Source organism: Alosa pseudoharengus, unplaced genomic scaffold (assembly GCF_046254945.1).
Source record: "Alosa pseudoharengus isolate Yale_2024_CS ecotype anadromous, Long Island Sound unplaced genomic scaffold, YU_APseudo_1.1 YU_APseudo_1.1_scf_18, whole genome shotgun sequence".
Taxonomy (NCBI): Eukaryota; Metazoa; Chordata; class Actinopteri; order Clupeiformes; family Clupeidae; genus Alosa; species Alosa pseudoharengus.
In genome coordinates this window covers 33,305,481-33,328,580 of record NW_027468650.1, presented here as the reverse complement: position 1 = coordinate 33,328,580, position 23,100 = coordinate 33,305,481, and the positions used below count along the sequence as shown (strand labels likewise).

Sequence of the window (23,100 nt, the reverse complement as noted above, 5' to 3'; positions counted from 1 at the left end):
CCAAAATGTAATTGCGACTAGTCAGAAAGACGTTGTTGATATCTACAATGTTAATTCCGGATAGTCAAACTTAGCGGGTAAATGTTAACATGGCTTGCCATATAATCTGAGCATCTGTGGATAGCCTAAAGACCAAGGAGAGTGTGACCGGTTAACTTAAAGAAAACAGTAGTCTCGTCACTGTCAGAAATGCCAGTTAATTCACAATTTATTCACACAACAAGCAAAATGTACAGATACAAATCTCCAGTGCCCCATGTGGACCCCTGCTGGTCCAAGCCCTCATCCCAGGTCATTGTGAGGAGAGACTGCAGAGAAGGACTGAAAATAAAAAGAAATACCCCTTTCCACCCCTTGACTATTGTTGCATGTTTAAATTCAGCATGCTTGTATGTCAGCATTAAGGTCTCAAATAACGACTTAACATTGTTACTCAAGTGTTGTTTTTATAGAATTGTGTATTGCTTTGAATTGTATCTGTAGAACTAAAGTGATCGAAGAGATAGAGATGTCGCTGACCACATAGCTGGCTATGATCTACTAAACAAATTCAAATTATACTATTCAAATCAGAATGTATCAGGAGGTTATAAAAGTCCCGGCTTTTCTCAAAAGGTTCCGTTTTTGCCTACAGATTCATCTGGGATATTGTGGGGTGAATTGCTCTTCAAAGATTAGGCATAGAGACTGCTTATTACAACACAAACAAAAAGTGTTTCTTGTAAGCAGCCACAGGTGCCTTTTTATGGAGGTTATATAATGCAGTACTTGCAAAACCCACCCCCACACAACTCTAGCTATGTCCCAGTTGGGATATCAATGAATAGGAAATTTATCAAACATTGTAATCTGATCACAGTAAAGCATACCAGATGTCGCTTGTTGTTGACAAAGGGAAAAGTAGTTATTAATGTATTTTACAGCATACAAGTGCCAGAAACTAAACACACACAGATTCCACCTATACACTCTTCTCACTCAATACCTCTTTAAAACGCAATTTACTGTCCCCCTCTAGAGTTCTCATGGTCTGCATCTCGTTTGCTCTGCCTGACCCAGAGACCTTTATTGCACTTCATCCAAAAAGAAGAAGTTCTAAGGCACTCTCAGTTTTAAATACAACCCCTAATCAGAAAAAAGTTGGGACATTGTGTAAAATGCATACAAAAACAGAATGTGATAATATACAAGTCTCGTAAACCCATAATTAGCAGCAAAAAGGACATAGACAACAAAAATGTGGACTATTTCATGGAAAATATATGTTAATTTTGAATTTGATGCCAGCAACATGTTTCAAAAAAGGGAATGTTTACCACTGTGCTGCTTCACCTCTTTATTTAACAAAATTCTGTAAAATGTTTAGGAACTGAGGAGACAAGCTGCGTATTGCTTTGAATTGTATCTGTAGAACTAAAGTGATCGAAGAGATACAGACGTCGCTGACCACATAGCTTGCTATGATCTACTAAACAAATTCAAATTATACTATTCAAATCGGAATGTATCAGGAGGTTATAAAAGTCCAGGCTTTTCTCAAAAGGTTCTGTTTTTGCCTCCTACAGATTCATCTGGGATATTGTGGGGTGAATTGCTCTTCAAAGATTGGGCATAGAGACTGCTTATTACAACACAAACAAAAAGTGTTTCTTGTAAGCAGCCACAGGTGCTTTTTTATGGAGGTTATATAATGCAGTACTTGCAAAACCCACCCCCACACAACTCTAGCTATGTCCCAGTTGGGATATCAATGAATAGGAAATTTATCAAACATTGTAATCTGATCACAGTAAAGCATACCAGATGTCGCTTGTTGTTGACAAAGGGAAAAGTAGTTATTAATGTATTTTACAGCATACAAGTGCCAGAAACTAAACACACACAGATTCCACCTATACACTCTTCTCACTCAATACCTCTTTAAAACGCAATTTACTGTCTCCCTCTAGAGTTCTCATGGTCTGCATCTCGTTTGCTCTGCCTGACCCAGAGACCTTTATTGCACTTCATTCAAAAAGAAGAAGTTCTAAGGCACTCTCAGTTTCAAATACAACCACAAATCAGAAAAAAGTTGGGACATTGTGTAAAATGCATACAAAAGTCTCGTAAAACCCATAATTAGCAGCAAAAAGGACATAGACAAGAAAAATTAGGACTATTTCATGGAAAATATATGTTAATTTTGAATTTGATGCCAGCAACATGTTTCAAAAAAGGGAATGTTTACCACTGTGCTGCTTCACCTCTTTATTTAACAAAGTTCTGTAAATGTTTAGGAACTGAGGAGACCAGCTGCTAGAGTTTTGAAAAAGAATTGTTGTCTCATTACTGCCTGATATAGGATTTCAGTTGCTCAATAGCATGGGGTATTCTTAGTCATGATTTTCATTCCATGATGCACCTCTTCAAATGCTGTTTAAATAAGTGAAGAATTAAATTTGGCATTGTTTTCCTGAAATATTCAAGGTCTTTCATGAAAAAGACATTGCCTGGATGGCAGTACAGTATATGTTGCTCAAAACCTGTATACATCATTCAGAATTGATTGTGCCTTGCCAAATGTGCAAGATACCCACGCTGTAGACACTAATGCACCTCCACACCATCATAGATGTTGGGTTTCGAACTGAGCACTAAAACAAGTTGGATAGACTGGATACTTGGATAGGCCCTCTCCTCTTTAGCCCAGATGAGTCCATGATTTTCAAAAAGAATGGCACATTTTGATTGGTCTAACCACAGGACCTTTTCCATATTACCTTAGTCCATTTTAAACAAGCTCAGGCCCCATTTAAGACAGATATTTTCTGTATCATGTCTCAATACAACTTTGGCTGTTGCATGGTTTAAACAGAGATGGTTGATAAAGCTAGGATCTTTGGTTTACCGTTTTGGTAACACTTTATATTAAGACAGACATATTCACCATTAATTAGCTGTTTACTAACATGTATATTAGTAGCAATAACTATTTATTACCCATTATAAATCACTTATTAATATGTTATTCTGCAAGACTTATTCTACCCATAATAGACCGTTAACTAAGAATTTCCCTTATATAAGCTCCTAATTACCCCTTATTAATAGCTATTAAGTAAGTTGTTGCATATGAATTATGATCTAAATACGCATGGGTGAGTATGGGGCTTGTAAGGGGGTAGTAACACAAGAGCAGTTATTCACCCCTAATAATACTGGTCTACTCATATGGAATTAGATACAAAACCACAAGGGATAATAGTGTAGAAATTATTCATAATTAAGTCTTTGTAATGCAGATTATGTTCCCTATTCTAAAGTTGTGTCTGTTCACATTTAATTCACAACTAATTTGGCACTTAATAAGCCTCATTTGTTCCCTAATCTAAAGTTACCTCATATTCACACTTAAGTATAGTACACAGCAAATACACAGCCAATTTATCACAAATAGGCTACAAATATCAGTTTTATTGATGATTATGACATAGCAAATCTTTCTTGGCTCCTAGAAAAATAAAATATCAAACTACAGTATCAGACCAGTTGCAGTTTGCAACAGAATAAAGATAAAAGTGAACATGACCGTATTCAAAGTATTCAAATATGAAAGCAAAACAAGTCACCTTTATAAACAACAGAACTGGCTACACCAGACATGGCAGAGCAACAAACATTTAAAAAATATATATTATGTATATATATCCCATTTATTTCAGTGTAATTGTTGATGGAACTTGACTTAACGCAACCAGTGTAGCCCTAGAGTTACCATTACTTTAGTACTTCATTAGCAAAGGCAGCAGTTTACCTCTGCTTTTCATATCCTCTATAATGATGCGCTTTTCTGGTATAATGTGAGAGGCACATTTTTTGGCAAATGACAGCAGGGTGTCAGAAACAGGGTTGAACTTCAAGTTGTTGAATGTGTCGGGATCAACGATTTTTAGCTCAGCAATGGGTGCGGTCATTTTAATTGTGCCCCTGTCCACGCCGTTGATTCGAAAGCTGCAATCATGAGGGGTCCTTGAAAAAAATTATGCTCCATGAGGGTGAGATTAACCTCTTCATGACCCCTAGCAGTTGGGTTAGCCGTGAGCCGTGGGTCTGCCCAAGGTTTCTTCCTTACATGTAGGTAAGGGCGTTTTTCCTTGAGCCTGTTGCTCTTGGGTGCTCCTTGTTGGTGACCACCCCCGCCAACCCTCTTATACAGCCCCTTCCCTACTGCATTTCTGTACTTTGCACATATAGGCTGACACCAAACAAAATTTCACTGCATTTTTTTTTTTACACCAGTAATCCTATGCATGTGACAGATAAAATTCCTTGATTCTTTGATTCATGGCATTAGGCTAATCATTTACTGAGCGAGGGTTCAAGTAAAGCCATTATTACCGCTTATATGAGTTTTCCCAGTTGCCCCTGGAGATGACCGAGGCAGATGAGGCTTAGGTCTTGGAGTATCACTGTCTGAAGTGTCGCTTATATTTGGAGAGGATGCAAGGTCATCTCCATCTTCCATGCCGGCATCATCATCCTCATCATCAACTGTCACCATCGACTTTGTCACTTTGGGATGGTCTTTAAAGTAGATACAGATGAGACAACAATAATTTTAGCAGGGACACAGTTTTATTCAATTTGGTGATTGATTACTATTTCTAACAGGAGGCAGGGGTGGCATAGAGTTTAAGGAATCTGGCTAGCATGCTAGTAGCCTGGATTGGTTCAAATCCCCTGTTGTGCCCTTGAGCAAGGCATTTAACCCTAATGGCTGGAATGTACTTGCTGTTAGACCAAGCGTACTGTAAGTGTGTGAGCTACAGCGTTCTGTGTTAAGACTTGTTGCAGCATTACGCAGTCAAAACGCATGATCAGGGCAGTCTCCACTTGGGGCAAACCACAGTGATACACATGTGGTCTATAAAGAGAGAGCCTCGGAGCACGGGGATATGGGTTGGATATTTAAGATTGATTTCTTGATTACTTATCTTGTGTTGGCACTAAATGTGATTATTTCTGTATTTCTGTTTCTCCTTTATTTAGGCTACCACTGCACTGTCCATAAAATGCTTATTTTTTTAACAATAACGTAATTCCTAATTGTGTGATTCCTAAATAAGTTATTAAGTTAGTTATTAAGTTAGTCTTGACTACGTTTTTGCTCATTCAATCTATTGTGAAAACGAGTATTTCAAGTTCATCTAAGCTGCCATCATGCGTTTAGAAGAGTTGGAAAAGTCTCCTAGTCTCACTGTGTCTCTCTAGCCCCAGGTTAATGCGTAGAGCCTATCACGATTCAAGTTTTGAAACAGAGTGCCGTCCCCGAAAAGTGAGCTGTTTCCACCCCTAAATACCACATCCCAAATCTCAACATTGCTGTTACTGTTTTTTCGCGCAATCGCCCCTCACTTTTTTGTCAGTATTGTATCTTGCGGACACCTTGACCGACGCATGAAACAAACGCAAAATACGCTTGCCAGCCATGATGCGTGCATTTATGCGTTGTCTGCAACAAGTAAATCCCAGCCCTAAAATGCTCTAGGGGAAACTGGCCCTGATGTAATTGAAAATTGGCAAATGTGTGTTGCTTTGGATAAAAATGTCTGCTAATGCATAAATGTACTCACTCAATGTCTTCTTTTTCCCCCCTGGACTTGAGCACGGAGAAAATCACGCTCTTGTTCTAAATCCTTGATCAATTTGTCTTGCCACTGGATCTTGGCCTCTAAAAACTCCACCATGGAGACTGATCCTTGATAGAATGATAAAAGTCCATGTCATGATCATGATGATTTATAATATATATTGATTCATAGGATAGATGAGAGAACAAGATATAGGCCTAGTTAAAGTTATACAATAAAGAATTTTATTCAGTTGGTATCACAAACAGGGGCATGGTTGAGACGCACATTGTTACACTATCAAAAATTGTTACAGTGAAAATGAGAATCAGTTAAGCAAAAGACTTTGAATGTTGGACAGAACGCAAAAGTCTTGCCTATTGTCTTACAATACTCATTATTAAACTATGCACATACTATAGACCTATGTTACATGTTTTAATATTAGTGAGAATGACCTTAGTAATTTCCCTACTGCTTGTTGGCATAGCCTGGTGATTGTTGGTCTGTTTTACATTGTCTGTTATGTCATGGCCTTGATTTCTTGATTTTTTGAGTGTTCTGTGTTGGGTGTTACAGTCATGTGGTCTGTTTTTGAATTGTATATTTAAATACAATAATATGTAACATTGTAAAGAGTGAAAAACCATTACCTAAGCCAAGACTGCTGATGCTGCTGCTGCAACTGAGTGCTGAGCCTCCATTGTCTATAGGATACACATAAACACAATAAAGTCACATTCATATATCTACATTAAATTGCACAAGGTCATTTTTAGTATCTAGGCTGTACAGCTCATCACCTGGACAATTTGGATAATTTCCAGTTGTTTGTGTGACGTCTGTGATCTCATCTTCTATTCTGACATGTGTCTTCTTCTTTGCTTTAGGCTAAATAAAGATCAGTTTAAAAATTTGAGTTTACAGATTTACACTGAATCACGGTGAACAAGTACATTGGGCACAATAGCCTCTGTTTATAGAAACCCATTCGCTCTAGCGCAGTGTTACTCATTAGGGGTTTGCACGGCGTGTCATCAGATCTGGACATGGCCATATTGGAGATACTCGCCTCATTAGAAAGCATTTAGGGACTGAAGTAAATCCTTAACATCGTCAAGGAAAATGGTTAATTATTGCCGTGTTTTAGGTTGTACCAATAGGTCAGACTGAGAAAAACATCTGGTGTAGGTATTGACTTCCAAAAGTTATTAAAAAAAAACCAGGGAGAAGGAACAATAATGCCAGAAGTTATCAGAGGAAGGGGAGCGCTTGTGGTTGAACTTGGTACTTCGTCTTCCTCACCCAACTCATATGGATCTGCGCTGCCAAAAATCCGTAATTTCTCGAAAATATCGCGCCTTTTCTTGTGGTCCAAGTCCTGCCCTATATGCCTTTGCATCTTAGACGCATTTTGATGAGCTTTTCTGTTGTTTAGACACGGCTACAATCACGTAAGATATCCAAAGTGCATAATACTCCATTGTACTTCATTCACTGAGTATCGCCAATATGGCCGCGCGTGCTGGGTTACCATAGTTACTGGCCAGAACGTGACGTCGGTGCAAACCCCTAATAGAGCATCACAGTCCCGCCCACAGGAGTTTCCGGAAGTAAGAATTCAATGCAATTTCTCCATTGACAATTCGGGTATAAGCCATAAAAACTTAACTGCACATGGTATACTCAAAACCAGCTACGGCTGTACTAAGCGATTGTGTATGCTCATATAGACGCCAAAAGTTGACGGGGCACTAACCTCGTTTTGAGATAAATGTCTTTTATTCGCAATGTCTTGGATAAGTACTTCATTACCCACAATCCTGAACAATCCCACAATCCCACAGTGATGCCTCTGATTGGTGGAAAGGCCGTTAAGGTCATAGTTTGAAACTTTATCAGCCAAAATTATTGACAAAGATGGCGGAGTCTTTTACTGCCTATGGCGAAAATCTTAATGTGAATAAAAACTTTCTAGACGAACATTGGTACTTGTATCAACAAGGATTGTGGTTTATATATCACACGAACTCAACTTAGTCAGGGCCAATACACCATCAAATAGAATACTGGAAATGTTTGAACACTTAACTTTTCAGGTAGCTGATATCATTAGCCTTTCAGACATTAGAATGTCATTATAATGCTGCTAACATTAGCCTACATGCTGCAACACAGGTATGAAATATATTATGTTTTAGTGACCTTGTTGTTTCTATGAACATGAATTGTTGTTTATATGAAACATCAACTTAGTCGAGGCATAAAAAGCCCTGTATATCCCCATTAAGAACTTAAACCTTTGAACTAGCTAGCTAGCTGATAGCAAAGCTGGATGCTACCACCGGGTAGACACTGCAGTAAAATGGTTAGCAAACCGTCCATGCCCCCCGTGAATATTTCAGTTTCAAGGACGAAATCAAGAGTGTACAAAGGGGTGAAAACCACTTTAAATCGGGTCACATTATTGACTGTTGTGTGTCGAGGGTCAGCTTGTGGGTTTTTTTTATTTATTTATTTATTTTTTTATTATTTTTTTTCATACAGATATACACACATAAAGGACAAGAAGGAAAAAAATGTAAAAAAATGTAATAATAGACAAAACAAGAGAGACAAGAGCACCAAAATAGACATGAGATTACAAGGGAAAAGGAATGGGAGAGAGAGAAAGGGAAAAAAAAAAAAAGGAAAAAAAGAAAAAATTTGATCCTACCCATTTAGCTCATGATTCGTTGTTTCCTCCTCTCTAAGTATTTTAATACTGAGGACCACATAGATGTGAAGCAATGTAATCTACCATGGTGTTCACTTGTTAATTCCTCCAGTGGGAGAAATGCAACTATCTGTTCCAGCCACTGGCCCAAAGTGGGTTTAGATTGAGAGATCCAGTTTGTAAGGATACATTTTTTGGCAAAATGACAAAGTATTGTGATAACAGTTTTCCTTTCCACTGTAAACCAGCTGTCCTCATTATAATTCATCAAGTACAGCATAGGATTCAATTCAAAAGCACAATCAGTAATATCCTGAATTGCCTCGTGGACCATCTCCCAAAAACAGTAGACAGGTTTACATTCCCAAAACAAATGCATAAAAGTTCCAAGTTCATCATTACATTTTCTACAACAAGGCGAGATTGAATTGTCAAATGTATTAAGTTTCACTGGGGTCAAATAGAATTTGTACAATAATTTGTAGTTGGTTTCTTTAATTTTAATGTTTGTGGCTAAGGGAGTAGTCATCTTATTACATAAATGTATCCAGTCCTCATTGCTAAAAGACAGCCCAAGGTCCTGCTCCCAGTTAGTTTTTAAAGGTAGAAATGAATTAGAGGAGTTAGCAGATAAGATTCTATACAACTGGGAGATTTTGCCTTTAACTGAGCTAGATGAATTTATTAATTGCTCAAATTCTGTATTGTGTAATCTGACCATTTGCTTACTGAGTAAGGAAGAAATAAGATGACAAATTTGTAAATACTTAAAGAAGTCTGATCTTGGGATTTGAAATTCTGTGCAAATATCTTTGAATGTTTTGAATGAGTCTGAGTTGTTCATGAGTAGGTCAGAAAAAGTTTTTAAACCCTAAGATGTCCAGTTGCGAAAGTCAGTTTGACATAATACAGGGAAGTCAGGATTAAAAGCAATGGGTGAATTTTTACATATATGACCTTGTATGCCTAAGGGCCCTATCATGACATTCTAAAGTGCATCGTCACTCGTCAAAAGTCTATTCAAATTTAGTAGGATGTCCAGTTCACATTGGGAGGGGTTTCGTTCTCAAAAGTGGAGCGCATGGCGTAACAAGGTGTTCCTGGGTCTTTTAATCAGTCATATGGGTGTGTTTGGGGCGTAACATCATTTTAAACCAATGAGAATGACACCTGTCATTCCCTTTAACGGCGCAACGCGCGATATGTCAAATAAATGCATCGGTATTTTGGCATTCAAAGGCGCATTTGAAGGAGGCTGCTTGCGAGACCGTATGGAATAGTCATTCTTAAACCATGCTTTACTAAAACCTAGCATATCCTTCACGCATTTGCACTCGTCTATTATTTGAACTTCACCAAGGAGTCAGTCAACGACAAGACAGTTATATGCAGTTACTTTCACTATTGACTGACAATGGGTTACCATCGAAAACATAGGCTGGAAAAAGCAACACTTACCCTAATGTTGCTCAAATGACTGAATAAAACAACATTTATCCTGCAGAGGAGTTGCTTATATCTCGTGACAGTGTCTTCAGCTGTGCTCCATACGTGTCTCGCCTCTCCCCTAATCACTTTTAACCGTCATTACCAATTTGCAAATGATGGTGAATAACTACTCATCATGAGATGTACAGTATTTCGTAATATCTTTATTCTAATTATGTTTCCCATTGTAATCGTGCAATTTGTAATGCTTTGCATGGACGTGCGCTGGTGTGCGTTCTTGAATGATAGAAGGATGGTGCGTGCACCTGCCAATATGACTGTTGACATGCGCTCTTAAAATAGCATGAACAACTCGCCATTGACTTCTGACCAGGTTTAGGTGGTGTATGATAGCGATTTTTAGACAATGCGCCAGGTCCCTCCCTAGGTTGTTAATTGCCACACCCCTGGGCGCAATGCTTAAAAAATATACGTGCAAAATAACAAATTCAACTTTCCGCGGGTGAATAACTAGTATTACGCCATGCGCTGGTGGCCCAAAATACAGCCCTAAATGTTTATTACAGTCTTGCCAAGCTTTCAGTGTTGACTGTAGTGGGGACAAGCCCTCTACATGTGAGGAGTATTGAAGTGTATTGGTGAAAATTAATGAGTTAATATCTAAAGGATAACACATCAGTGATTCCATTGATACCCAAAGGGAACTATTTTCTACCTTCCAACTAATCACATTTCTAATTTGACAAGCCCAATAATACCATAGGAGATTAGGTAGTCCTAACCCACCCTTTGAATCAGTTTTCATTAATGTAACAAATCTGATCCTTGGTGTTTTATTGTTCCAGATGAATTTTGTTATATATCTATTAAGTAGTTTAAAAGAAGAAGTCGAGAGATAACAGGGAAGCATCTGGAAAGCATATATGAGCTTAGGAAGTATACTCATTTTAATGACATTGATCTTCCCTATGAGAGACAATGGAAGGGAAGACCAAGTGTAGAGTTTATTCTTGCAATCATCAAATAATGGCATATAATTTCCTTTGTATAACATGTCAAGTTTAGGTGTTACTTGTATTCCAAGATACTTAAATCCATTTATAGACCAAAGCAAGGGGCATTCTCTGTTTGTTTTATCCTCATTGGAAATATTGATGGGGCAGGCCACAGATTTTTGTACATTGATTTTGGGTTGTGGGTTTTGTATGGGCCAGCATAAGGGGCAAGACCTATCAAACCTACGAAGTTGTGTGGTGAGTTTTGCAGGGAGGTTGGTAATGCTAGTTAACATTAGCTAGGCTACTGTAGCCTTCATACTGTACGAGCCATATCATCAATCATTAACCTAGAAATACTTCTTCGTACATTTAATGAACATTTTGTGTAATAATTCACAGCAAGTTAATAAACTGAATATGGTGGTCCAAGAGCAGACCATGCACCGGTCCATGCATCAGGATGGCAGTCAGATAAGAAGCACTGCACAATGTTGCTAACGTTAACGTTAACCGCTTTCACACACACGATATAAAATACACGATGGTAAATATAACATTCAATACCAAAACACTATTATTTACACGATTACTCCTGAAGTACCTGCTATTAACTATATAAAAATCATTGTTTGGAGGAGAGGGTTCGCGTGCTATCGCCGGTTGGAAATGATTTGACGCTGGTTCGTGCTGCTTATATATTTTTCAGTGAGGCGCGGTGGTTTATGGGATGAGTAGTTCCTTCGCTCAGAAATGAAAATATGTACACAGTCTTGTACCTTTGACTTTTTTTGGACGTTCTCTTTTTTCGCTCGAAATGATATGTTGTATGCTTATTAGTTACGCCGTAGCTGATTAGCCTAAGACATGCTCTAAAACTCTTTAGATACGGATTTTTCCAAAACGTCAATGGGAGAAATTAATGGGAAATTTACATCCGGAAACTAAGCTCTCTCGGAGGAGGGGCGGGACTGTGATGCTCTATTGCGCGGCTCGCAAGCTATAATTGGTGGCTCGCATGGTAAATTTGGTTTTACTCCTTTTGAGTAGGCCTAAACTGTTCGCCAAAGGCCATCATCACTGGGCCCAGCTTGATAAAAACAAAAATAAGCTCTGATTTAGCCTAGTCTACTGTATGACTTCAACGAGGTGAGTTTCGTTCTGCTTATAGTAGCCTATCTCACTGCCACTGCAACGCCTTTGAATGCAATCCGCTGCCCTGTTTAAGCTACAGCGGACTTAAACTGCCACCTTGTGGTGATAAGTTGTAATACATTTCACGCAGCTGCATGAATCACGGAAAGCGCGAATAAAGTGGCCACTTCTAAATGGGACCCACTGTATGTGGTAACAGTCAATACAATAGCAAACATCTGACTTCCCCATTCACCCAAATACAGTAATGAAGGTGAAAGGAAGTTAAGCCTTAATGGTGCTTCCTAAAGGGGGTATTGTCAAATACTAGCCTACTACTAATACTAAAAATACAGCATGAAGAAAGTCAAGGACATGCATGCCAGCTTCCGCTCATCCCAGTATTAAAGTAAATCCGGTCATAAATGAAAATGTATTGGCTGTGTTATTTCTTTATATGTAGAAATGCACATTTGCAAAGGTGACTTTGCAGAGGTATGTTTGCAGAGGTATGTTGTCGTAAAAGTGGCTCTCCTTTTGATTTTGCACTGCCAATGTGGCTCTTGTGAAAAAAATAGTGAGGATCACTGACTAGGGAATAATGTGAGCACACTCCTAGCGCAAACCGAAAGTAAAGGCCAGTCTGTCATAGTTCCTCTTCACTGCAGCCGTGAGGGGCTGTTATTTTGCGGTCTTTTAACCATCTTATACAGGTTAAAGTAGCTAAATTGGCTAGTAGTCCGAAGTAGCCTAGTATGAAACACTTCAAACCTAATTATTAAATACACATAGCATGGCTACTGCATTATCACTCTTTAGGGTGACCAGATAAGATTGGCTGAAATTCGGGACGTTTTTTTTTTCGCGGGCGGGGGTGGGGGGGCAGTAGGCTTACAGCGAATTTTCAAACCTGTACCAAAACACATTTTTATTCAAACATCAAGTCTGCCTCAAAATACAACAGAGAAATCATGAACTCAAAATGTCATTGTGGGAAAAAAACAAAAAAAAACAATGACTGTTAACAGTGCAAATCAGACCTTTCAGAATAAGGATAATAGCCTAACGCTAATAACAAGCCTTGCCAAAATTATGGGTCATTAAGTAAGAATACAAAATAATTGTTAGATTAAGTAGATTATGTTAAAACGACATGGACATTAGGCCGAACTTCCGACGTATTTTTTTGCACACACGCTGGCTCTGCCTGCTGCGCTGCCTGCACAAATGTCCTCGGCTTCGCGAAATCAGTGCATATTCGCGCCTAATTATAGAACGTCAAAAAGAAACAAAGTAGCCGGGCTGCATCCAGACACTTAACTGCCGTCGGGGGCTGCATGCAGTCGACTCAGACTCTCTACGGTCAGTTTTTAATGTTTATCAGAAAATAACTACTCAGTATTCTGATTGAGTATAATTTTCGGGACAATTAGGGCAGGATTCGGGATTCGGGACAACTGCTTGGATATCGGGACTGTCCCGAATTTTTCAGGACGTCTGGTCACCCTAATTGCGTATATGCTACTTGTGCCAAAATGCACGGAAATGTCGACACTTCATTACTCAGATTACTTGCTCACACTAGCTATCACGACAGTTAAAATAATCTGGTCCTAGGCTACATCTGTCGCTGTTTTGACAGGGCCAGAGACTTATATGGTAGAACAGATCTTTCTGTAGGCCTATACGAAAATGTGTAATGTATGTAATTTATGAAAAACATAACATTTCCTGCAAATTCGTTCAATTTAGATTAGCTAAGAAATGCTTTCACCTTGGTTTGCTAGCAATATACAGTGAGTATCTACACCTCTAGGTAGTGGGTTGTCAATTACCAACACTATGTAATACGATGAAATCATTAATAGGCCTATATAATTTCCACGAGTTAGAATTACTGGATAAATTCTCTTACCATTTTATTTAGTTTTCTGGTACGAAGTATCCAACTGCTCAGTCTTCTTCGTAGCTGGATGCTTGCTTGCTCTCCTCCATAGAAATAAACATTATTTAATTATTATTTCATTATTTCTATGGCTCTCCTCTTGGTGATTGGATTGAACCGGCAAGCACTAGAAGGAAGTACTGTAGGCGGCTGCTAAATCCTGATTGGTGTACAAGCATTTCAATCATTATTCTGCAAGAACTCATTGGCTGTCCACGTTTTTTCATAAAACGAGGGAAGTTCGAGTTCAGATCGCGAGTTGCTTTTTCTCTATTGCTCCAAGACTTTTGAAAATGGTGTTGCGCTATGGGCTTTTAAGTAGAATACATTTTAGACAATTAAGAAAAACATAGGTTTTGCAAGTGGTTAATGAAACAAGTTCTACTATGAAAATCAATGAGTTGTCCCTCTTGCTGTCATGTCATGAAGTTAAGAAAGCCATATGGCACAAAGGAGTCAGCATGAGTAGCCTGTATTTTTTGTTAATCTATGGGGGAAAACTGTTATCATTTATTTGTATGTATTATATCTCAGGGTAATGTGCCTAAACCTAGAACAAGTGATGTAGGCTACTGGTGGATTTGATATAGATAATTACAGTGCATGAAAATGCACTGTTCTGTTATCCGAAGTCTTCTTCTTCTTCTTCTTCTTCCCACCAAATTTCTACGTCTAATTCAGCTTCAACCGTTTAACGTAGAAACTTCGTTCAAACTTTGTAACGTAGGTCTTGAAAAGGAGACTTGAGGAATGTATTTTTCACTTTAACTTTATACTTTTTGAGATATTAATAAAAAACAAGCTTATTTTTCCCAATAGACTTTGTATGGGGACTATGACATCATAATGGGCTAATTAACTTGATTTGCACCTGTATCAACTTCCAGCTGCTCAACTAGTCAAGTCAAGTCAGATTTATTTTTAAAGCGCATTTAACATGCACATAGTGCAATCCAAAGCGCTCCACAAACAAGATACATAACAACAAGACAAAAGATGCCGGATGGAGCGGCGTAGACTTCGCCAGCGTACCCATGACATCAAGACAAGACAAATACATTTTAAAAATAACAAATACAAACTAGAAATGCAATTCCAAGGAATTACCAGTGCATGAAAATGCTTAAGTTGTGATGTAAAATATCATGTATAGTTAAAACAGATAATACAGAGATGGTTACTACGGTGATGCTAGGATAGACATGGTGGTTGCATAGCTTAATAAAAGTTGATAGTTTAAAAGTAGACTGTTTAAAAGCTGAATGTAGATAGTTTAAAAGTTGTTGATAGACAGTAGATAGTTTAAAAGTTGTTGATAGACAACTAGTTTAATAGATAGTTTAATGATCGTTTAAAAGTAGACCGTTTAAAAGTTGAAGGTAAATAGTTTAAAAGTTGTTGACAGACTGGAAGTTGAATGAATGTTGATATTCAAATAGTTTAATGGCTGTGTATAGGTAGATATTTGACAATAACTGAAAGTTGGAATGGCTCTAATGTTTGCTAGCAGTTATGCTAAGATTTTTTAACTATGCTAACCATGCTACTTAGCTAATGTTTTATAGCAGTGCTAGCAATGCTAACCTGCTAACCATGCTACTTAGCTAACGTTTTCTAGCAGTTTAATGAATGTTGATATTCAAATAGTTTAATGGCTGTGTATAGGTAGATATTTGACGATAACTGAAAGTTGAAATGGCTCTAATGTTTGCTAGCAGTTATGCTAAGATTTTTAATTCTGCCAACCATGTTACTTAGCTAATGTTTTATAGCAGTGCTAGCAATGCTAACATACTAACCATGCTACTTAGCTAACTTAACTAACATTTTCTAGCAGTTTTGTTAAATATGCTAACTATGCTAGCAATGCTAACATGCTAACTATAGTAACCATGTGACTTAGCTAACTTAGCTAATCATTTTTAGCAGTTATGCTAACTATGATAATTAGCATGTTAACATGTTAGCATGCTAACTATGTTAACCATGTTACTTAGCTAACCTAGCTAATCATTTTTAGCAGTTTTGCTAAAAATGCTAACTAACATGCTAACATGCTAACTATGCTAACCATGTTACTTAGCTAACTTAGCTAATCATTTTTAGCAGTTTTGCTAAAAATGCTAACTAGCATGTTAACATGCTAGCATACTAACTATGCTAACCATGTTACTTAGCTAACTTAGTTAATCATTTTTAGCAGTTATGCTAACTAGCATGTTAACATGCTAGCATGCTAATTATGCTAACTATGTTACTTAGCTAACCTAGCTAATCATTTTTAGCAGTTTTGATAAAAATGTTAACTAGCACGCTAACATGCTAGCATGCTAACTATGCTAACCATGTGACTTAGCTAACCTAGCTAATCATTTTTAGCAGTTTTTTTTAAATGCTAACAATGTTAGCAATGTTAACATGTTAACTTTGCTAACCATGCTAACTAGCTACAGTGGGTAGGAGTCATAGTTGATGAAAAGTGTTGACATAGTTGATGACAAGTTAAAAGTTGTTGATAGACAGCTAGTGAATGTATATAGTTTAAAAGTTGAATGTAGATAGTTTAAAAGTTGTTGATAGACAGCTAGTTTAATAGATAGATAGTTTAATGATAGTTTAAAAGTAGACCGTTTAAAAGTTGAATGTAAAAAGTTCAGTAGTTTAATGGGTTACATTGTTTAACAGTGGATTATTGTAGTGAGGACTTTTATTTTGAAACAGTTTTGGGCAGAGGAAACAGTTGAATAGGATGTGTAGTCTTAATTGACCCAGATTGTATGCTTAAAGCCTGAGGCTGCAGGTGGCCTGAAGACCTGCCATAGGATTCTAATTGCTTAATGGCCGTATTATGATGTCATAATCGGCAATGTTAAGTCTATGGGGATTTTTAAAAAGTTTTTCTTTAATAGTTTAAAAAGTATAAAAGTTGAAAAGACATAGCAACCCGATCTGTTTGAAGACCTACGTTACAAAGTTTGAATGAAGTTTCTAAGTTAAACTGTTCAAGAGAAATTGCGTTCGGAAAAAGTGGTAAGCGGAATAATAATAACTAGAAATGCAATTCCAAGGAATTACCAGTGCATGAAAATGCTAAAGTTGTGATGTAAAATATCATGTATAGTTAAAACAGATAATACAGAGATGGTTACTACGGTGATGCTAGGATAGACATGGTGGTTGCATAGCTTAATAAAAGTTAGACTGTTTAAAAGCTGAATGTAGATAGTTTAAAAGTTGTTGATAGACAGTACATAGTTTAAAAGGTGTTGATAGACAGCTAGTTTAATAGATAGTTTAATGATAGTTTAAAAGTAGACCGTTTAAAAGTTGAAGGTAAATAGTTTAAAAGTTGTTGACAGACTGGAAGTTTAATGAATGTTGATATTCAAATAGTTTAATGGCTGTGTATAGGTAGATATTTTACGATAACTGAAAGTTGGAATGGCTCTAATGTTTGCTAGCAGTTATGCTAAGATTTTTTATTCTGCTAACCATGCTACTTAGCTAATGTTTTATAGTAGTGCTAGCAATGCTAACCATGCTACTTAGCTAACTTAACTAACATTTTCTAGCAGTTTTGCTAAACATGCTAACTATGCTAACATGCTAACTATGTTAACCATGTTACTTAGCTAATCATTTTTAGCAGTTATGCTAACTATGCTTACTAGCATGCTAACATGCTAGCATGCTAACTATGCTAACCATTTTACTTAGCTAACCTAGCTAATAATTTTTAGCAGTTTTGTTAAAAATGCTAACTAGCATGCTAGCGTGCTAACTATGCTAACCATGTTACTTAGCTAACTTAGCTAATCATTTTTAGCAGTTATGTTAACTATGCTAACTAGCATGTTAACATGCTAGCATGCTAACTATGCTAACCTAGCTAATAATTTTTAGTAGTTTTGCTAAAAATGCTAACAATGTTAGCAATGCTAACATGCTAACTTTGCTAACCATGCTAACTAGCTACAGTGGGTAGGAGTCATAGTTGATGAAAAGTGTTGACATAGTTGATGACAAGTTAAAAGTTGTTGATAGACAGCTAGTGAATATATATAGTTTAAAAGTTGAATGTAGATAGTTTAAAAGTTGTTGATAGACAGCTAGTTTAATAGATAGATAGTTTAATGATAGTTTAAAAGTAGACCGTTTAAAATTTGAATGTAAAAAGTTCAGTAGATTAATGGGTTACATTGTTTAACAGTGGATTATTGTAGTGAGGACTTTAATTTTGAAACAGTTTTGGGCAGAGGAAACAGTTGAATAGGATGTGTAGTCTTAATTGACCCAGATTGTATGCTTAAAGCCTGAGGCTGCAGGTGGCCTGAAGACCTGCCATAGGATTCTAATTGCTTAATGGCCGTATTATGATGTCATAATCGGCAATGTTAAGTCTATGGGGATTTTTAAAAAGTTTTTCTTTAATAGTTTAAAAAGTATAAAAGTTTCAAAGTTGAAAAGACATAGCAACCCGATCTGTTTGAAGACCTACGTTACAAAGTTTGAATGAAGTTTCTAAGTTAAACTGTTCAAGAGAAATTGCGTATAGAAAAAGTGGTAAGCGGAATAATAATAACTAGAAATGCAATTCCAAGGAATTACCAGTGCATGAAAATGCTAAAGTTGTGATGTAAAATATCATTTATAGTTAAAACAGATAATACAGAGATGGTTACTACGGTGATGCTAGGATAGACATGGTGGTTGCATAGCTTAATACAAGTTGATAGTTTAAAAGTAGACTGTTTAAAAGCTGAATGTAGATAGTTTAAAGGTCTCATCTCATCGTTTTTTCATTCATTTTGCAGTGGTCTGTAGTATTGATGAATGCCCTGTGAGCCGGTTTTGGTGAAAAAAATGCTGTCCTGCGTCTGTTTCATGCTGTTCTAGTTTGGTGGGGAAGGTGGGCGGGGAGGAATGACTGGATTTCGCCTCTAGTCATGAATATTAATGACATGCTAATGAATTCACCTCTGATTGGCTAACAGTACTGTGACGCTTCCTCCAGTGCGTCCTCATCCGATTCTGCCTGTGCTATGCTCCATATTCAACTTTACAGTGCTGAAACCTGGCTAAAACTCGAGTCAAAACTGTTGCACAAAATGTCTTCGGAGATACAACTTCAAGTGTTTGATCCTAGTATCCGAGTAGGAAGAAGAACTGCTTCCTGATCGTTTGTCGGTGAACGTTGGTTTAATAGAATAGTAACAATTGCCTGTCAGCTTAAAATGTCTCCTAAAAGAGGTAAACGTTTGTGACAATGAACGTCATCTTGCTTTCAAGTAATAAACAGTTGGAAACGTTTTAAAATAAAGACCTATTTCTTTACACAGTCAAACGTCTTTGCAATCTTCCTAGTAGATATTTTACTTCACAACACAGGTAAGCACCCTAAATGCAGTTCAGCCACTGACCTAGCCTGCTAATGCTATCGGAATAGATTGTTATGGTTTGAATTCCATGATACTATCATTGAAAGACCACCTGGTCATAGCCCAATATATATATAGATCTAAATGCAAACACACCTACCTAGCTATATTTTGCTGGAATTGTACCAGAATGCCTACAGAAGCAGATAATGTGTGCTGCAAGACTTCTCCGGTAATGAGAACTATGGCTTTGATAGCCTACTCAAGTTGTTTTCTGTCACGTATGACAGAAAAAGTAGCCTACTATAGGAATCTTATACTATAGTATTTTGGGACTAAATATTACAGTAATCTTATAGGAATACTATAGTATTTGGACATACTATAGGTACTATAAGACTACTATAGAAAAACTATAGCGGTTACAGGATATTATAGAGTTATTAGTAGTACTTTTACAGTATGTCCCAATTATTCCTATAATAATTATTCCTATAAGATTACTATAATATTTTGTCCCAAATACTATAAGATTCCTATAGTACTTTTTCGTAAGGGGATTGCTCATGTGGTTAGAAAAATGGGCAACACCAGTACCCCTGTTGTCTGTATGACCCTGTACCCAGGATTAGAACCAGTCTGCCTTAGCATAATGTACTCCCTTCAAAATGCACTAAACATTTGACTATGACGACTATGGCCCTCTGTGAGACAGAAGATATGAAAGGTAAGATAAACCTTTAGCTTAAAAGGGACAAAAACTGATGAAATTCCTAAAACAAATATACAAAACAGGTCAATTTTCAATAAATAACTTTATTATATTTACATACAGCAGTTGTTGTTTCGGCTTGTATTGTCCTGGGGATCCGAAGGGACAACACACAAAACACATTCGTTGGCTGTGATGATTCTATTACATTGCTCTTTGATTGCGCTGGGCCATAGGTGGAGCCATCAGGTGTTATTGTGGAGATGTTGCTTTCATCCTCCTCCTCTTGATCAACCCGAGGTCTTCTAGCTGGCCTTCGATGAACAGGCTTGATGGCAGTAGAGGTAGCAGGCCCCCATGCCCATGGTGTATCCGAAGTGCTTGTATCAATACTCATACTTTTCATGAAGTATTCTGTTTGGGTACCTAAAGTAAATAAATGTGTATTACTGTCAAGTTACAAGATACTAATAGTACACGGGACATTCACTATCTCACACAAAACTGTACTGGCACAATGGAAACAAAAATATTTTAGTGATGTACTAGTAGCACACCCACAAGAAGACATTCGGTAATATCAATTCTATCTGCTATGCAATTCATGGGTTTCATCAGGTCCATTTACACAGGTGTATTAATCAAGCACCATGCAGTCTGCATTCATAATCGAGGTGCTTGATTTTATACACCTGTGGAAAGTGACCTGAAGAAACCCATGAATTGACTTTCCCAAACATTGACGAGCACATAAGAACCTGTATTAGCCTACTAGAAAAAGACTAGAAATTAACTAGCACAACAATAAAAGTTAGATCACAAACCTTTGCTTCTAACGTGATGACCTAATGTAGGCTAGAAAGCTGTGTAACCTGACATGAGGATGTGCTCTGGAAGACATACAAAAACACTAAGTAAACAGCAAGTAATCAAACAAAACATCATTGTAGGCCTACAAAGATCAATATAATAATGGCAAGAAGACATAAATTAGACTGAAGTGTAAATACCTGAGCTCTAGTGATAGCAACTTAGCCTAATAGTGCACGGGTATTGTGTTTTTGATTTTCCCTGTTTAGACTAGAACAATACCCGTACTTAGTTGAGCATAAGATATTGTTGCTAATATTATTATTTGTGGTTTAACATTTAGGTTAGAAGATTATATGTTCAACAAGCTAAATCTCTGGGTAGTGTGGTCAGTTTCTTATGAGTGTAGCTACACCAGGCACGTAACTGAAGCTTTCTGTTCACGTTATGTACTGCAACAATTAGCTTCCAATAGGCCTAATCAATGGAAGTAGCTACACCTGGCGTGTTAGTGGCCTGTAGGCTACGTTCGGGAAAATAGACCATTCCTCTTGGATTTTACCAGAGCCCTTCCTATTAGACATTCTCTGATTTTACACGTCGCGAACAGAACACTTCAGTTATGTGCCTGGTGTAGCTTCCTGTAATATAGGCTAGCCTAAGCCTAGCTTGTACCCTTTTCATGCATGCTAACGTGAAGAATATGAACATGCTATTTTGTAACAGACGTTAGGTGGAAAAGTTTGTACTTACAGCCTGTGAGCTGGTGGTCAATCGTCATGACGGTACAGAACCAGGTTTTCAGAACATCGATGCAAAACCACTTTCTAACTGTAGGCAGTGAGTGTGGTCGAAATGATTGGAACACAGAACTAATGTTGCACTACTTCGGTGGTGGTGTTCCAACGATAAATCCGGACCATTTCTTCCTCAACTCTTGTTTCTAAGGCAAGACATGCAACATTGATGTGTTATTGCCACAAATAACACAGGCACGATTTTTTTCCGCAATGTTAGCAACTTGCTGTTAGCTCCTACTAGCTGCAGAGAGACAATCCCCTAGCCGCAAAATCTTCCAGTCTTCCTGTAGGCGGTCACGAGCCAAGGTGGGCGAGGCCATGAATAATCAGTTTCCCTTCGGCGTCATTGGGAAGGGCTATTTCTGATTCGCTTGTTTTTCCGTGTATTTTCTTTCATTGGCTAATGCGGGCAATGGGGGTAGAAGATCATTTTCACGTGCAGGATGCATATGCAACTTGGAGTGAGCTATAGTATTTTGAAAGTAACAAGTATTAAACGGTTTCTCAGTGAATGAGACCTTTAAAAGTTGTTGATAGACAGTAGATAGTTTAAAAGTTGTTGATAGACAGCTAGTTTAATAGATAGTTTAATGATAGTTTAAAAGTAGACCGTTTAAAAGTTGAGGGTAAATAGTTTAAAAGTTGTTGACAGATTGGAAGTTGAATGAATGTTGATATTCAAATAGTTTAATGGCTGTGTATAGGTAGATATTTGACGATAACTGAAAGTTGGAATGGCTCTAATGTTTGCTAGCAGTTATGCTAAGATTTTTAACTATGCTAACCATGCTACTTAGCTAAAATTTTATAGCAGTGCTAGCAATGCTAACCTGCTAACCATGCTACTTAGCTAACGTTTTCTAGCAGTTTAATGAATGTTGATATTCAAATAGTTTAATGGCTGTGCATAGGTAGATATTTGACGATAACTGAAAGTTGGAATGGCTCTAATGTTCGCTAGCAGTTATGCTAAGATTTTTAACTATGCTAACCATGCTACTTAGCTAATGTTTTATAGCAGTGCTAGCATGTTAACCATGTTACTTAGCTAACTTAACTAACATTTTCTAGCAGTTTTACTAAACATGCTAACTATGTTAACCATGTTACTTAGCTAACTTAGCTAATAATTTTAGTAGTTATGCTAACTATGCTAACTAGCATGTTAACTATGCTAACCATGTTACTTAGCTAACCCAGCTAATCATTTTAACAGTTTTGCTAAAAATGCTAACTAGCATGTTAGCATGCTAACTATGCTAACCATGTTACTTAGTTAACCTAGCTAATCATTTTTAGCAGTTTTGCTAAAAATGTTAACTAGCATGCTAACATGTTAGCATGCTAACTATGCTAACCATGTGACTTAGCTAACTTAGCTAATCATTTTTAGTAATTTTGTTTAAAATGCTAACTAGCATGCTAACATGCTAACTATGTTAACCATGTGACTTAGCTAATCATTTTTAGCAGTTTTGTTAAAAATGCTAACTAGCATGTTAACATGCTAACATGCTAACTATGCTAACCATGTGACTTAGCTAACTTAGCT

The 23,100-nt window shown here is 37.3% G+C and overlaps 1 long non-coding RNA gene across 1 annotated transcript; it reads right to left on the bottom strand.

Annotated features, from left to right (window-relative positions):
- Positions 1-20,217: 20,217 nt before the first annotated feature.
- LOC143131772 (uncharacterized) lies at positions 20,218-21,747 on the bottom strand. Its single transcript, XR_012988206.1, has 3 exons — positions 21,502-21,747; positions 20,763-20,828; positions 20,218-20,364 (listed from the first exon to the last, which is right to left on the bottom strand). It is a non-coding gene; the product is annotated as an uncharacterized LOC143131772 (long non-coding RNA).
- Positions 21,748-23,100: the final 1,353 nt, after the last annotated feature.